Source organism: Hyperoodon ampullatus (genome assembly GCF_949752795.1).
Source record: "Hyperoodon ampullatus genome assembly, chromosome: 3".
Classification (NCBI taxonomy): Eukaryota; Metazoa; Chordata; class Mammalia; order Artiodactyla; family Ziphiidae; genus Hyperoodon; species Hyperoodon ampullatus.
The window spans coordinates 105,319,025-105,333,687 of NC_136916.1; the positions used below are offsets into that span (position 1 = coordinate 105,319,025).

Here is a 14,663-nt window from a genome sequence, read left to right on the forward strand (position 1 = left end):
GCCAGGATCAACACTACCAGACATATCTCAGAGAGTCTCAGAGTGCAGTCCTCCATCCACCCCTCTCCAGTACCGCCGTGACAATTGTCCCCACCCCTACCACTCCATGCTACCGAGTACTCTCCTCTCCAGCATCCTCAAGTTCTGCTCCGCTGGGTACTCAAGAACCCCACCCACGTCTCTCCCAGAATTACCTCCCAGCTTCAGCTCCCACCTTACACACTCCTGTACACATCTTTTACTTCAGTCTGACCACTGTCTTCACTCTGCCCCCAGCTGGCCCAACTGGAATGTCTTCTCCACCCACCTTATTTCCAGAGCCCAGCTCTTGTCCCTCCTGCTCAAGCCTAAGCTGGGTTCTCCCTCTCTAGACATACTTTTCTGGCCACTTGGAATCCACAGTGTAGAACTCAAGTGTTTTTAACTTTTAAGAATTATTTATTTATTTATTTATGGCTGCGTTGGGTCTTCATTGCTGCGCGCGGGCTTTCTCTAGTTGCTGTGAGCAGGGACTACTCTTTGTTGCGGTGCGTGGGCTTCTCATTGCAGTGGCTTCTCTTGTTGTGGAGCACGGGCTCTAGGCATGTGGGCTTCAGCAGTTGTGGCACGTGGGCTCAGTAGTTGTGGCTCGCGGGCTCAGTAGCTGTGGCTCGCGGGATCTAGAGCACAGGCTCAGCAGCTGTGGCGCACGGGCTTAGTTGCTCTGCAGCATTTGGGACCTTTCCGGACCAGTGCTCAAACTCATGTCCCCTGTATCGGTAGGCGGATTCTTTTTTTTCTTTTTTTTACAACTTTATTGGAGTATAATTGCTTCACGATGGTGTGTTAGTTTCTGCTTTATAACAAAGTGAGTCAGTCATACAAATACATCTGTTCCCATATCCCTTCCCTCTTAGTCTCCCTCCCTCCCACCCTCCCTATCTCACCCCTCCAGGCAGTCACAAAGCACCGATCTGATCTCCCTGTGCTATGCGGCTGCTTCCCACTAGCTATCAACCTTACATTTGGTAGTGTATATATGTCCATGCCTCTCTCTCGCTTTGTCACAGCTTACCCTTCCCCCTCCCCATATCCTCAAGTCCATTCTCAAGTAGGTCTGTGTCTTTATTCCTGTTTTACCCCTAGGTCCTTCATGACTTTTTTTTTCTTAAATTCCTTATATATGTGTTAGCATATGGGTATGACAGACTCTAGGTCTATCCACCTCATTACAAATAGCTCAATTTCATTTCTTTTTATGGCTCAGTAATATTCCATGGCAGGCGGATTCTTAACCACTGTGCTACCAAGGAAGTCCTAACTTTTTAAATTTAAATATAACACATACACAGACAAGCACACAAATCACAAGCTCAATGAATTATCATAAAGTGAACACACCCGTGTAACCACCACCTAGGTCATGAGATAGAATGATACTAGCGCCCCAGAAGTCCCTCTCTAACTCCTTTCCTCCATCCCAAAGGTAACCTTTATCCTGATTTCTAACATCATGGGTTAGTTTTGCCTGTTTCTGAAATTCATATAAATGGATCCATATAGTATCTGTTGTTTTGTGTCTGGCATCTTTTGCTCAGTCTTACATTTGGGAGGTTCAACTGTGCTGCGTGTGATTCATTTTCATTGCCATTTAATAGTTCATCCTTTCACATACATACACATACCCCTTCAGTCAACTAGCTTGAATGGATCTGTTTTTTTAATTCAAAGTATCAATGACTAAGGAAATAATATCATTTTTCTAATCAGGAAGGTTTTTTTTAAGATCTGAAGCAGAACGCTTACTCTATAGAAATTTACTTAACATGAATAACATGTATAAATTTACGGATAAAGGCACAAACTTACTATAAAGATCAATTATCTCAGAACAGTACCTATATGAGGACAATCCTTCCAGAAAGTTTAAGGCTGCCATCTAGTCCTGCTTTAACTTCAACCACTCCCATGCCTGCCTTCCTCTTACCTGAACATGTTAATAGCTCTGGCGACTGTCTAATTATAATAAGTGATAAGGACAAATATTTTCCAGACCCAGCAAACAATTTTATGATGTGCTAGCAATCCCCATGAGGATGCTGTTCATAAGTTTTTTTAAAAAAGCATTAGCTTCACTGTATAATTGCTGTTTCGTATTAGCCACTACCTCCCTCCAATTGTAAATGATCATAGAATTTTGGAGATGAAAGAATCCTGGTGCTACAACCTTCTCATTCCACAGATAGAGATATTAAATCCAATACAGGTCAAATGAGTTACCCAAGGTAATAAAACTGTTGAAGGAATAAAACCCAGCTCTCCTAAAAGGGAACCCTCATACACCATTGGTGGGAATGTAAGTTGGTGCAGCTACTATAGAAAACAGTATGGAGGTTCCTCAGAAAACTAAAAAAGAGTTGCCATATGATCCAGCAATCCCACTCCTGGGTAGATATCCAGACAAAACTGTAATTCTAAAAGGTACATGTGGGACTTCCCTGGTGGTCCAGTGGCTAAGACTCCACGCTCCCAATGCAGGGGGCCTGGGTTCAATCCCTGGTCAGAGAACTAGATCCCACATGCTGTAACTAACAGTTCAAATGTTGCAACTAAATATCCCGCATGCCACAACTAAAGATCCCGCAAGCCACAGTGAAGATCTGCATGCCGCAACTAAGACCCAGCACAGCCAAATAAATAAATAAATAAATGCATGAACCCCTATATTCACAGCAGCACTATTCACAATAGCCAAGACATGGAATCAACCTAAATGTCCATCGACAGATAAATGGATAAAAAAGATATACAACGGAATACTACTCAGCCATAAAAAAGAACAAAATAATGCCATTTGCAGCAACATGATTGGACCTAATATTATCATACTAAGTGAAGTAAGTCAGAAAGAGAAAGACAAATACCATATGATATCACTTATATATAGAATCTAAAATATGACACAAATGAACTTATCTATGAAACAGAAACAGACTCACAGACATAGAGAACAGATCAGTGGTTGCCAAGGGGGAGGTGGGGTGGGGGTCGGATGGATTGGGAGTTTGGGGTTAACAGGTACAAACTAGTATATATAAATTGGAGGGACTTCCCTGGTGATCCAGTGGTTAAGAATCTGCCTTCCAATACAGGGGACGTGGGTTAGATCCCTGGTTGGGGAACTAAGATCCCACATGCTGCAGGGCAACTAAGCCTGCGCACCCCAACTACAGAGCCCACGTGCTCTGGAGCCCGAGCGCCACAACTAGAGAGAAGCCCGCATGCCACAGTGAAAAGCCCTCACGCCACAACGAAAGATACCACATGCCCAACTAAGACCCGACACAGCCACAAAAAGCAATAAATAAATAGATAAATAAATAGATACATACATTTTAAAAAATGGATAAACAACAAGGTCTTACTGTATAGCACAGGGAACTATATTCAACATCCTGTGATAAACCATAATGGAAAGGAATATAAAAAATAATGTATATAACTGAATCACTTTGCTGTACAGCAGAAATTAACACAACATTGTAAATCAAATATACTTCAATTAAAAAAAAAACCAAACAGCTCTCCTGACTAGAGCAGTTTGTTGGAGAAGAAAATCAATGAAGGCTGGAGTTACAGGCAAAGGAGTCATGTGAGATTAAGACTGAGCATGCATAAATAACTTACAGTCTTTAGACAGAGGGCAGTGAGCACTGGAATGTGAGTAGAAGGAGCCAGGCACTGGGTCAAGTTACCACTTATCAATTATATGACTCCCTGAAGGCAGAAACTAGATTTTATTCATCTTGGTGTTCTCTAAGCCTAGTACCACATAAGGGACGTGAGAGAGGCTCAGTGAGTGAGTGAGCAAGCAAGCAAGTGGATATGAAACTGTACACTCTGGAGAAGTTTATGTAGAGAAGGAAAAAAGGGTGGAGCTTTGGGGAAAGCCCTTGGTTAAATCACCATGGCGAACAAGAGGAATAGTCAGAAAGCAAACCAACAGAAACAGAACCGTGCAGGGTTAAGAAGCAGGGGAGGAGAAATCCAAGATGGCAGGAGCGTCAACAGTGCCAAATATATGGAGAGGTTATGAAGAACAAGAATGAAGAAAAAGTCATTAGTCATTTACAGAAATAAGGCAAAATGTCTGTTACGAAGCTAGACCAGCAGCATATTTTGGCTGGGCAAGAGTTGGGGTTCCAGTGCATCTGGGAAGAGCAGATAACATCCATCCTCTACCTGGCACCATTGACATGCTTCCTAAGGTCATACCCCAGAGCATCCACTTATGTTAATTAGTGCCTTGAATGCTGCAGCAGAGGTAAGAAGTGCCCCCTCATATCTATTTTCATATACCAATTTGCATATAAAATAAGGACTCTCCCAGGGGTTCAAAGGGACTGGAACTCTAATCTTCTTGTAGATTTAAGGACATAAAAATAGATCTGATGGTGGCCCCAGCCTGAGGATAAGTTTCAGGAAAGGACTATGGAATCCCTAACAGGGAGCTTACCACAGGGAAGAAAGTGTGTGAACTGGTGGGCTATGCTCAGCACCAAATCTTTGGTGCACTGTGTGTCTTCCATTCTGGCAGTTCTTTGGAAGAATCTGTGAGTTTTGGGGCTTCTGAATTGATAGACCTTTTTCATTAAAGCTTCTGATATTTGGGGGCTCAGTTCTCTTTACTGTGGAGCCCCATCCCTTTCTGAACTTAATTGGCCTAGGAGTAGGTTCTATGAGCAACTTGGCTGTGTTCAGCATGGCTCATAGCAGACCAGTGATGTAGGAGTTTCTGAAAGTGGTAGTGGTTACAGTGGTTCCTCTTGTTCCCTCGCTGGCAGTGGCAGAGGACTTTGAAGTGACCCAGACCAGCTGTTATGGTGATTCAGTCCTCAGCATTTATCAAGCACCCTCCTGAAACACAGTAGACCCTGAGATGCTCAGTAAATGCAGCTGAATGATGACTTCAAAGAAGCCTTTAGAATAAATTGATATCAAAGCCATTGCAAAAACCAGGTAGCAGTGTGAGAATCCTCAAAATGTCACTTATCTCTTCCCCAGACCATCACTGACCGTACATGTCTCAGGTCACCACACTAGGTCAGGACCAGAGGGTCAGAAGAGTGAAGAGTTCACACTTCAGCAGCCCTGGCTTTAAATGACAAGAAGAATAGTGACAGGGATGTCACCATCAAAGCTCCTCATGGCACTGATGCCACTGGTGTTTGCACACCCTGGTCTGGCTTCTGCCAGGCAAGCGCATGTTTGCTTTTGCCTTTTAGCTCTCAACATTTATTGACACTTCCTTCATCTTGGACACTTCAGGTAGACACTGGACACACATCAGCGAACAAGCCCAGTCCTTGCCCTCCAGGGGTTTACGGTCTTGAGCAGAAGGTCCACAGATGAACTCCAGGGTATTCTGGGAAAACCCTTGAAATATATGTGAAATGGTGTGTCTACGTAGATTAGGGTGAGGATGAGAAGAGTCAAATTCTCATATGACTTTGTGACTCAGAAAACGTTAAGAACCACTGATTGGAACCATCCATTTCCCTCATTTCTAGGTTCTTGGTAAGTAATCAACCACTTAGAGCACCTCCCGGTGTCTCTCACCTTTTACTGTGTCCATGACTTGCCTTCCTCGCCAGCTCATGGCAGACCCCTAGCGGTGGAGGAGGGGAGCACACCTCATGATTGCCATTATCTCAGTTCCCAGGGGCTCTGTCCCAGGAAGGATGAGTTTACCCAGGGAGTTGCGCCCCTGCTCTTTTGGATGACTTTGGGCTCATCCAGTGAGCAGGCCACTGCCTACTCCCTGACAGGCAGAATGACTAGGGAGGAATTTTTAACTCTTTCTGAAGTATTGCTTGCTTCCTGAGACTTCTCCATGCTAGACATCCACTGACTGAGATGGAAGAACACACTTTTCTTTTACAAAGGGTCAGTGAGATCTCAGGGAGTGGTTCTGACTGGGAGGAATAGGGCAGAGGGAGGGAAGAGACTGGGCAGAGCATTTCTGGTTAGCAGTCCTATCTCTCATGCAAATTAACCAAATGTCATTCTGAAATGCTCATCACTCCTAAGTACATTTTTGTTAGTGTGACTCTCTTGAAACACAACACACCCACCTCCAGACACTCTCGGAGCTTCAGAAGGGAGAGACAGACTCTCCTGGTCTTCCCTTAGACGGCACCACCAATCTCCTCCTAGATGCTTTACTATTCTGCCGATTTCTGTAAGAGAGAAACTTTTTTTTTTTTTTTTTTTTTTTTTGCAGTATGCGGGCCTCTCCGATTTCTGTAAGATAGAAAACACATTTAAAGAAAAAAAAAATGTGTGACGAAGTGTTCTAATGAGATTGAACCCCCAAGTTTTTGAAAATGTAATGTCTAAAAGCCAGAATAAGTTATTTTAAACTTATCAGCAATTTTCAGATTCAATTTGGGGAACAGACTATGTTTGTTTGGGAAAACATTCCAATGGCTTTATGGCAGCAAAGCCAAAATAGTGTCTTCAATGGTTAAGACAGAGAGAGGTACACTGCTCTCTTTCATGACATTGAAATGGCTTGCATTATGGAATGAGATCCATCTCTGCAGAAAAAGATGTGTCCTGAGAAGTGAGCCTGGGGCTAAAATGGGGTTTTCCCTTCTTGCTGTGTCTCAAAGATCAGGGTCCTGCACCCAGGTATGAAAGGAGCAGAGAGAGATATAGGCAAGGGTACTACATGGCAGAAGGTAGGTTTTGTGGCCATGTGGCAGCAGAATGAGGGATGAGGAAAGTGTAAAAGAAAAAAAAAAAAAAACCCTGTCTAGGTATATATGGCTGGTGGACTCCAAGAATAATTTCCTGTATCTCGTTCTATGGGGTTTTCCTCCCTCTTGCCTATACTAGAAGTCCTTCCTATCATCCCAAAGCTTCGGTAGGTGCTGGTCTGTGATGTGCTTGGACAGATAATACAGGGGTCTTCGTCTGTACTTGGGGTGAGGAGGTATGGGGAAAGCAGTAGCAGTTGGAGAAGCTGGTCACAAGATGGCCAGAAGCCCAGCAGAACTCCAGAACCAGCAGGGCTAGGCAGAAAATGTAAGCATCCTCTGGGAATTACATGGGTGGGGAACCAGTCCACAGCTGAACTTTCAGTGGTGGATCAGGATCCGAGCTTGGACTTTTGTGATTTTAAACACTGAAGGGAAGGATGACCTTTGGAGATTAGAGAAGCCAAAGACTTCAGAGTTAGTTAGTTGGTTAGTTAGTTAGTTAGTTAGTACTTGAGTTGCCCCCAAATCATTTATGGCCAAATGTCATGAAAGCATGAACAGTAAGACTTAAAGGCATTTAGAGGAAAGAAAGGTTGCTCTTCCCCATGATGGCTGGGAAGGCTTCACAAAAGAAGAATTTGAACTTGATCTAGAAGAGGAGGTAGCAGTTGGAAAGGGGGAGCAGCAGGAAGAGCACTCTTGTTAGGAGAAATGGCAGGAGAAAACGCAGGAAGACCAAGGGTAACCGTGCTTTAAACAAGGAATGGTCCTGTCTGGCTGGAAGCAAGCCTATATTCTTGAGTATTCATCCTCCATACTTCAAATTACTTTAGGTCCCATTCCTGAGGTCCAAGGATGAGAACATATTACGCTCATCTCAGTGGAGTAATCAAAGGTGCTGAAGACATCTCGAGTCAACTGGTATTATTCTCAGAGAGAGACCAATCATCCCAAGAGGATGAGAATTGTTCTAAATGATTCACCCTTGGTTTTCTCATGTCTCACATCCCCTTCTCAAAAGGTACTCCTGCATCTTACACCCAAAACCCCTGAGAAATGCTGCAAGAAATGCACATCTCCTCTTCTGCCCAGACCCCACAGCTACTCTCCTCTGTGCAACGACTCCTCTGGGAAAGAGGTGTTTTGCTTTCTTGTTTTCATTTAAAAATGCTTATTCAGTACCTCTTCTGTGCCAAGCCTGTTCTAAGTATAGAGTACACAGCAATGAACACAACAGTCTCTGCACTCATAGAGTTTTCCTTCTAGTAGGGAAGACAGACAAATATAAATACGTAAATAAAATGTCAGGTAGTGTTATGAATAAAAGTAAATAAGCATAGTAAGGGGACAGGGAAGGATAAGAAGGGGCTCTGTTTTACACATGATGGACAGGAAAAGCCCATCTAAAGAGGTGACATTGAGCAGAGAGAGGCTGTAGGTGTGGAGGCCCAGGCCTTGAGATGGGCCCAGGTTTTGAGAAGGCCACTCTGGGTGGGCAAGCTCAGTGGACACAGTGGATGAAGAGGTGGAGGGGCAGACAGAGGCTCCTAGGAAAGGGACAGAGGAAGAATTATCCTGTAGCTCCTGGACGTGGACCACTCCCACCCATCACAGCCACACAATGCCCATGGTCATAACCCCACTGATCCAGCCCTTGGAAGGGCCTTGCCTGCCATTCTTCCCTCACTCCCTCAACCAGACTCACTAAACTTTCCCAAAGTTACTATGCTCTGCAACTGGGGGATAAAAGGGCAAACTTCCAGCTTCAAAGTTAGAGCAATCAACAGCCAAGGGATTTGAGGTGGCTGGGGCCTTATTATCACAATGTTGTAATGAGTCTCCAGAGAAGCTCCACAACTTCACTCCAGAGAGGGGAAAGTTTCCCTCAGTGAATCAATACTTGGGGCTCCAAGTTTCAAAATTCCACAGAAACCGGGAAACCATCCAAACACATCTATGTACTAGATGCACATGGAGTCACAAAGTCTCCCAAAAATGACTTACACCAAGGCCTTGGTAGGGATGTTACTCCTGAATGTAGATGAAGGTTAATACAGCAGGACCCCTGGGGCTGTCCATGGTGGAGCTAAATGAATCTCATCACCCACAGTTACACCTATAGCTCAAAAGGAAAGGACAGGAGGACAGATCCCAAGGCCATCGCCACAGGGTGGTTCACTTGCTCCCTCACCCACAGAACCCAATAGCGAGGGTCAGAGTCCTCTTAGCTGAGAATGTAATGGTTTTGATAAAGCTAGAAAGGCAAGAAGCTCCTGAGAGCCTGGAAACCCCCTCCAGCTGGGTAACCAGGAAAATCCAAGAGTAGCTGCTTCTCAGCCCTGAGGTAACTTGGGGTCTGTTTAAGGTAGCTGAGTGGTTGGAAAATGAAGAGCATGAGGCTTGTCAAAGAGGATGCAACACAACCAGGCTAAATAACAATAGTGAACATTTACTGAACATTTATTACGTGTGTTCCAAACACTACACATGTTATCCCGAATCCTCCAAGCAGACCCTATGAGCTAGATGCTGTAATCCTGAAACCCACTCCACCGAGGAGGGGGCTGAGGCACAGAGACCAACAAGGCACTTGCTTCCAAAGTTACACAGCTAGTTAACGGAGGAGTCAGGATTTAAAACCAGGTCAGAATCCAGAACCCGTCCCCCTAGATGTTACCATGCATGGCACTCTGGAAACGATCCTGTAGCCCGAATAGTCTCAGTATGGCTCTGGATATAGTGGGCACCAACTATCTTTTGGGTGAATGACTTTTTGCTTTTCTTTTTGGCTGTGCCTCACGGCATGCGGGATCTTAGTTCCCCGACCAAGGATAGAAACCGTGACCCCTGCAGTGGAAGCACGGAGTCTTAACCACTGGACCACCAGGGAAGTCCTGTGAATGACTTTTTACTGTCAGGGAAATTTGCCTGACCAATGTCATAAGGATTGTTTCTCTTGGAAAATCCCATACTTTTGTTAAGTGCCTGGTTGGTATGAACTCTTTATTCCCAGAAGAGTAAAGAGCTGGGCTCTGTGAACTCCAGGGCCCCTCCCTGGCTTGTACTCAGAGTTCTGATGGAACTGCTCTGGGTGAGATACAAGGCAGAGGCTAATCCACAGAGGGAATCTGTGGAGCTCAGCAGGTCTACTGTGGGCAGAACCTGATCTACACCCTTGCTGTTTTCAGGGCACTGGACACCGTCCTGGCTAACCCTATACAGTTATGTGAGTTGCAGCTGCCCCTGGGTCTGTTTGAGAAACCATTCAATTGTCTTCTCTCTCCAACCAAAGGGATAGCCACCTCACCTCCACCAAGTAACACAGAGAGCATCTATGGAGCTCTTAAAGACAAGCAAGGGGAAGCAGCTGCATGGTCTCTTACAGAAGGCCATTCCCTCTACTATCCAATCTAAATATTTCCTGTCACACACCACAGCATTTCCACTCTCCACGAGGAAAAACAACAGAGGGTAACAACTGTCTGCTTATAATTCAAACAGCCACTGTGTCCCTTCCAATGGCCAACTCCCTCTCTTCACTGATCATTTCTGAAGCATTCTTAGATGTCTCTTATAATTATATAAATAGATCTGATTTTTTCCAGGTTTTTATTATGAAAATGTTCCAATACACAGGAAAGCATAAAAAAAATAGTACAATGAGCACCCCAAACCCACCATCTGATGCAAATTTTTAACTCTTAGTGAGCATCTATGCTTCTATGGATAGATGACATTTCTAAAGACAGGAAAAAGTTTCAAATATTCACAAAAAACCTAATTAATGACTATACTCAAGGTGAAATATTAAAATAATTCATTCATAAAATAATAACATTGGGCTTCCCTGGTGGCGCAGTGGTTGGGGGTCCACCTGCCGATGCAGGGGACGCGGGTTCATGCCCCGGTCCGGGAGGATCCCGCGTGCCGCGGAGCGGCTGGGCCCGTGGGCCATGGCCGCTGGGCCTGCGCGTCCGGAGCCTGTGCCCCACAACGGGAGAGGCCACAACAGTGAGAGGCCCGCGTACCGCAAAAAAAAAAAAAAAAAAGAAAGAAAGAAAGTTCGTAATAAAATGGGAAAAGATGAATACCTTCATAACATTACATATCTGTAATCTCCAAAGTCAGAATTATTTTCAGTTGGAAAGACTAGAAGTTTCCATTAAAGTTAGAAAAACTGCAAAATGTTCACTATTGCCTACAATATATGGTGCAAATATTCAAGAGAAATCAGGATGAAATTGGCAAAGAGGAGATGAGAACTGTACAATTTTTAACTGGAAACTTCCAGAAAATTATCTCAGGCAATAAATAAATTGAATAAGATGGCTCAGTACAAAGATAATAAAATCAAAAAATATATACATATATACAAAAATCAATAGCTTTATTATTAGTGAGAAATAGGTTGCAGATAACGGAAATCATTCAAATTGGTATAAGCAGGAAGTGATTTTTGTGTGTGTGGTTTACAAAGTCACTGGAAGGAATGGAAGAATAGGATCTAAGCAGAACTTCCAGGAATGCTTAGTCAGACTATCTCTGCTGTGATGGGGTGCACTGCCAATTCTATTGCAGGAAGCTGCTGGAGCAGGAAAAGTGACACTGTCCGCCAGGAACCATATTGGAACACGGTTATCTCATGCCCTGCCACTCTCCCCACATAACACAGCTCCAGAGTCTGTATTCTGCATGTACAAAATCTAGATTTCATCCAGAATACTAGTTATGCTGCAGTCTTGGAAATGTAGTTTTCAGCTATAGAAAGTCAGCTCTAATGAAAAGCTGTAAAAATAATCTCCTTGGACTTAAAACACTTTTAAATCCAGATGCTGTATTATAAAATGCCTTGTTCTGTGCTGATAAGAAACTTAATTTCATAAGCTTTCAAATTAAACACAGCTGGTTAATCAACCAGGGTGAAAGGGTCAAATAAGAATAAATTTAACTGTGTTCTCAAACAAAAGTGACAAATTTCTCTCTTGGTTTCCTGCTATTCAATATAAAAATACATAAGTAAAGGTGGTTCACTGTTAAATTATTTCATTACTCATTTTAAATGAATACCTTAAATTTGTCAAGAATCATGAACTGGATTTAGTTAAATAGGAGAAGTCACGAGGCACAGCTAAGTGAAGGAGATAATAATAGTTTATTAATGATATTTGTGAATCACTTCCAGTAAATCTGATCTGCCAATGAACTCCTGCTTGGTATTCGGATGTGGTTCTTTATAAGCTATAAAAAGCCCAAACAACTTTTAGTTATTGAGCTAGGTACCATAATTCATTGACTCCTTTCTGCAAAAGTTAAAAACAATCTAGACAGCATAACCAAATAGTTGATGAATATTCTCCTTATGGAAGTATTCCAGCTACTAAAGAAAGTACGAAAGAATTAGAATACAACAGTATGAAATATTCTTGACAAGAAAATCAAACTTGAATCTGATCAAGCCTCTACATCAAACAACCAGTCTTCAGGGAATACAGAGGGGCAGAGGAATGGGTTGCACAGCACCATGAGGACGCAAAGAGTAAGCAGAGACTGTGGGCATGTTATAGGACAAATGACCAGTTCACTCAACTAAATTGTAAGCGGAAAAGAGAGAGAGAGCCAGGATGAGGATCTAGATTTTAGAAATCTTAGGGGAACATCAGCAAGTTGCGAAGTATGGTCTGTTATGTTATGTTAAAAAATTTTTCAAGATGACCAGAGAAATATGGACAGGAAATATGAAAGGCTATTTAATGTACTAAGCTCATTATGCTGTATTAGATTATATGTACTGTTAGTATTGTATATATTAATACATAATATTAGTAGTATAAATATTAAGAAATTATTAAACTTATGTTAAGAGAAATATGTCAAGAGAGAAAAAGATAAAGCAAATGTGGTACATTGTTAACATATGGGGAATCTGGGTGAGGGATATATGGGAATTCCTTACAACTTGACTGTAAATCAAAAGTTATGTTGGGCTTCCCTGGTGGCGCAGTGGTTGAGAGTCCGCCTGCTGATGCAGGAGACACGGGTTCGTGCCCCGGTCTGGGAAGATCCCACATGCCGCGGAGCGGCTGGGCCCGTGAGCCATGGCCGCTGAGCCTGCGCGTCCGGAGCCTGTGCTCCGCAACGGGAGAGGCCACAACAGTGAGAGGCCCACGTACCGCAAAAAAAAAAAAAAAAAAAAAAAGTTATGTTAAAATAAAAAGCTAAAAGAAAATAAAATTGTTTCATTTCCACCAGTCTCAAATGAAATCAAAATAACCAAGACAGAGGAAACTGTCTCTCTACAGCCACAAAGTCCTTGTTTACACAGAGGAAGTTTATATCCTCCAGGTGGATAGCCAGCTGTGCCATCACTACCTATTAAAATTATCCTGGCGCAGGGGGACTGACCTGAAGCAGGAATGGAGCCTGGGTCCCCACAGGGCCGGAACTCCCCAGTCGGTGAGCTACCCTGGAGCCAAAGAGGAGGGCAGCCAGATGTCTGACCCCACCCCTGCCACCCACTCCGCCCATGGCCTCACCAGCGCCACCCTTGGGGCTGCACGCCAGGTCATCCATGGCATTCAAGACATGGTGGCTCCTAATGTAATCTTCTTACGGTGTCTCAATAACATGTGGACTCCATAAGGCCAATAAGCATCACAACTTTGGTTGAACTGGATCTGAGATTCGCCAGGGCTTTGGCTTCGGGACAATGCCTGGCCGAGTCCACAATGATGGGAGGTAGGTCTCCTCAGGACACACTGGAGCTTCAGTTTCTGGACAACACTGGGCCTCACCCATGCAGACAGGAGCCCACTGTCTTCAGGACTGGCTGGGAGGCACCACCAGAAGTAAAAGGTGAAGAGAAAGTGGGGAGAAGCTTCTTGTATGTAGCTGACTGCTGAGGGGGGTCCATTTTCAGAGGAGCCAGCAGAGGAAGGGCTCCATGTGGAATATTGTGGATTTCAGGTAGTTTTGTGTGCAGTGTAGACAGTTCCCAGTGTCTTTCTTTGGTGTGTGGTATCTAGTTTCCTTGGCATCATTTTTTAAGGGGACTTTCACCAGTGCATGTCCTTGGCAGCTTTGTCATAAATTAACTGACCACATACATGTGGGTTTATTTCTGGGTTCTCTGTTCTATTGCTCTGGTGCATGTGCCTGTTTTTGTGCCAGTTCCACAGTTTTGGTTCCTGTAGCTCATAGTATAGTTTGGAGTCGTGGAGTGAGTTGACTCCAGCTGTGCTGTCCTTTCTAAGGATTGCTTTGGCTATTTGGGGTCCTTTTTGGTTCCACACACATGATAGGATTGTTAGTTTGGTTTCTGTGAAAAATGCTATTTTAATTGCGTTAGAGATTGAATTGGATGTGTACAGTACTTTGGCTGAATGAACGTTTTAACAGTATTCTTCCAATGCCAGATCACAGCATATTTTTTTTTGTTTGTTTCTTCTTCAGTTTCTTTATTAGTGTCTTACAGTTTTCATTGTGCAGGTCTTTCACATCATTGGTCAAATTTATACCTAGGTATTTTGCTCTCTTTGATGCAATTGTATATGGGATTGTTTTCTTAATTTTTCTTTCTGATACTTTTTTATTAGCATATAGAAACTCAACTGATTTTTGTGTATTGCTTATATCATGCAACTTTACTAAACTCATGTATTACTTGCAACTTTTGGTGGTTTGATGTGGAAAACTGTAATTCAAAAATCCCATTGTTTCTACCATATCCCAGGTCATCCACAACACCCAAGACATAGTGACAACTAATATTATCTTCCCACAGTAAAAATAAATAAATTAATTAATTAATTAAAATAAAAGTATCTTCATTTTCCCATTTGATTGCAATACTTTTTCATATATTTTAAATTCTCATACGCAATGGGATCTATTTTGGATCTTTCATTCTATTTCCACCAATTT

The 14,663-nt window shown here is 43.2% G+C and overlaps 1 long non-coding RNA gene across 1 annotated transcript in view; it reads right to left on the bottom strand.

Moving 5' to 3' along the window:
• Nucleotides 1-460: 460 nt before the first annotated feature.
• Nucleotides 461-14,663, bottom strand: part of LOC307049762 — a 46,862-nt gene continuing 32,659 nt past the window's right edge. The window contains exon 3 of the long non-coding RNA XR_013810764.1: nucleotides 461-832. This is a non-coding gene — a long non-coding RNA (uncharacterized lncRNA). The remainder of the gene's footprint in view (nucleotides 833-14,663) is intronic.